General features: G+C 44.4%; 1 long non-coding RNA gene across 2 annotated transcripts; it reads left to right on the top strand.

The window, feature by feature from the left end:
* The first annotated feature begins 217 nt into the window (after positions 1 to 217).
* Positions 218 to 2,939, top strand: LOC120596958 (uncharacterized). 2 transcript variants are annotated; one of them, XR_005651278.1, is made up of 3 exons: positions 218 to 379; positions 1,731 to 1,837; positions 2,144 to 2,939. It is a non-coding gene; the product is annotated as an uncharacterized LOC120596958 (long non-coding RNA). The 2 variants fall into 2 exon arrangements; XR_005651279.1 differs by having other exon boundaries at positions 2,076 to 2,939.
* Positions 2,940 to 3,201: the final 262 nt, after the last annotated feature.

Below are 3,201 nucleotides of genomic sequence, written 5' to 3'. Positions count from 1 at the left end.
AGCAAATCCAGCTGTTGGGAGGAATTGCTTCCAGATGACATTATGGGAAAAAGAAAACACACTTATTAAAAAGCTGCAGAATAAAAAGCAGAACATGTACGCTCCGTGGGCCAGGATTTCATATGGACTATTTCCTGATATTGTGCAATAAGCCAGCTCCTGGGGTAATAATAACAGAGCAAATGTTCCCTCTTCTAGAGTCAGGAGACCAGAGCTGGGACGGGACTTGGCAGAACTTGGGGAAAATCACTTGACCTGGCTGGGCCACCATATTTTTCTCCCTCTCAAGAACTGCCTCCCACCTTCGCTGGAGATCCCTGTGAAAGACTCAGAAAAATATCTTCTGTATGCTGAATGACGTGAGAGAAACCATGAGAAAGTAAGGACATTTTGCTTTTGAAAATGGGCTGCATTTCAGCCCCCCCAGCACAGAAATTTGCTGTGCTGGCTTTCTCAAAGATTTTAGAAGCTCTCTAGTGAGCTGGAATTAAAGTGTCCCTTTACTAATTTGGTTTTACAGGTCACTGGATAAAATCTACTTAGAGTGGTTTGCAAGAGGATTAGGACATTTGCGTCTCTTCCAAGTTGACTTTCCAGGCAGGGTCAGTCAGCAGCTGGAGACTCCCCTGGCTCGGGGCCAGAGCTCTTTTGTAAGCTGCAAGTTTCTAAGTGAGCACACTATAACTCTATTATCCAAGAAACAGAAAGTTTGCAGGGAAATGAACACGTAAAAGTATAAAAGCAAGGCACGCAGTTGCCAAGTTTGCCTGCAAGAGAGAGAATGCCAGAGAGCCAGCATTATAGTTCCCCAGGGCAAGAGAAACAGTCAAGGCCATCGAATTACTCTCCTAACCCCTATGGGGGCAGACTGGACTTCAGCAGATAGAAAACTGCCTTATGCTCAGGAAATCTCCTTAGACAGGCATTGTAGCCACTAGCTACACGTACCATATGAGACAGTACAGGTAAAATGAACATTCACTCATTTATTCAACAAATGTTTATTGAGTGCCACAGCAGTAAAGGAAGCATACAAAATCTCTGCCCTCGTGGAGTTTATGTTCTGAAAGGAAAGATAAACAATAGACAATAAACATAATAAGTAACTTTTTCCATCAGTTGCGATCCCAGCGGGAAACAGATGACGCACCCCCTTGCGTAATGGAGAAGAGTTTGATAATGGAAGGATTTACCAAGACATAGGTAGACTTCAGGGAGACCAACAAGGAATAGTGGAGCACCCAAGAATTGCCCACTGTGGGGAACCACTACTCTGGCCCAGGCCTGGTGGGGCAAGGAACCCAGGGAGGGGACCTGCGGGGAGGGGAGCCGCGGCCTCTACCGGAGGGACCTGCCCAGGAGAGGCACACGGGCTAGGAAAGGGCCTAAGGACTCCAACAGCACCCACCTCCCTTCTCAGAGCACTGCCCCTGCCTCCCACCCACCAGCCCCAGGGCAGCCACTGGCGGGGAGACCCCTGGGGCACAGGGCAGGGTGGAAAAGAGTGGAGAGGGAATCCGGAGGGACAGAGTATCTAGCATAATCTAGATACTAACAGATTGTCTGTTAGAGGGCAGTAGGTACAGGAGGAGGAGCAGGTGAGCGGGACGGATAATGGGGCGGGGCGGCCAAGTGAAACGAATCGCCTGAAGCACAGGGTCTCCTCATTTGCGCTCCCGCCACTCCTCCTTTTCCTGTTTCCTTATGACTAATTGTGCCCTCTCTTCCAGGTTCTTCTATCATCTCCATGCTTCTGCCACTGGTCCCGTCCTATCTCTCTTTGGGCGTCCTCACAAGTCCCTTGGAGCCAAACCGGGGGAGCTCTGCTGAACCTTCAGTAAGTATGCTCTGTTTACCTTAGGAACACAGGCGGGGCATTTTTTTCTTTTAAATTGTGAATAGACTTTATTTTTTAGAATAGTTTTAATTTTACAGAAAAATTGAGAAAATAGCACAGAGAGTTCCCATACGCTTCATACCCAGCTGCCCTATTAGCACAGTATATTTGTTGCAATTAATGAACCAATAATAATATATGATCAACTAAAGCCTGTGTTGTATTCTGATTTTCTCAGTTTTTCCATCAGCCGGAGCTGTATCCACTTCCTAAAGCAACTACCTGTTTTCTCAAATCCCCTTCCAGGCTTTCAAAAGTTAATAGAGAAAGATCATAAAATGGAGGTGAGATTTGATGAAAGAATGCACATCACAAAGCATCTACACATTGAAGGTATTATGAATAGCCTCCTACCCAGCCCCTCAACTACTTAGGGCCCCCCCCCTCTTCGAAGCCGTCTCTTAGAATCCCTTAGATCCTTCATCCAGTTGTCCCTAAGGTTAATATCTTACATACCACGGTGCAGTTATCAAAACTGAGAAACCAACATTGATATGAGACCATTAACTATGGACTTTATTCAGATGTCGCCACTTTTTCCACTAATATCTTTTTTCTGTTCTAGATTCCAGTCCAGGATACCATATTATATTGACTTGTCATGTGTCCATAGTCTTCTCCAATCTGTTTCTCAGGCTTTCCTTGTCTTTTAGGACCTTTACACTTTTGAAGACTATTGGTCAGGTATTAGTCCCTCACTTCGGGTTTGGGCCGACTTGGGTTTTGAATGTTGGGGAAGAAGACCACAGAAGGGAAGTGCCTTTCTCATGACATAGCATCAGGGGGTTCATTATATGAGCATGACATACTACTGATGCCGTTAACCCTGATCGCTTGGTTAAGGTGGCGGAGTCTGCCAGTTTTCACTATTGTAAAGTTGCTAACTATCTTTTCCCATACTCTACTTGTAACCAGTAGGTCACTACATCCAGCCCACACTCAGGGGATAAGGAATTAAGCTCCTTTTCTGGAAGAAGGAGTATCAAAGAATTTGTGGACATATGTTAAAGAAACCACCACAGTAATGAATTAACATTTTGGGATAGATACTCTGAGGCTATACAAAGATCCTATTTCTCCTTAATGTTTTACCCACTAATTGTCTCATTCCTCAGTGGATCTTGCCTGGGGATGATTCTACTTTCCTCATTCCTTCTCCACTAATAATTTGAAAACCTTCTATAAGGACAGTTTGTTTCTTCGACTTTTTATTTATTTAGTCAATCATTTATTTATATTGGTATAGACGCATGGATCTTTTTTTTTCTTTGAGTTATAATCTAACACTATTGTTATTAATTTTG

The sequence above is a fragment of the Pteropus medius genome, unplaced genomic scaffold, assembly GCF_902729225.1.
Source record: "Pteropus medius unplaced genomic scaffold, Ma_sr-lr_union100, whole genome shotgun sequence".
Classification (NCBI taxonomy): domain Eukaryota; kingdom Metazoa; phylum Chordata; class Mammalia; order Chiroptera; family Pteropodidae; genus Pteropus; species Pteropus medius.
The sequence above is the reverse complement of the archived record's forward strand: the minus strand, read 5'-3'. Positions and strand labels throughout refer to the sequence as shown.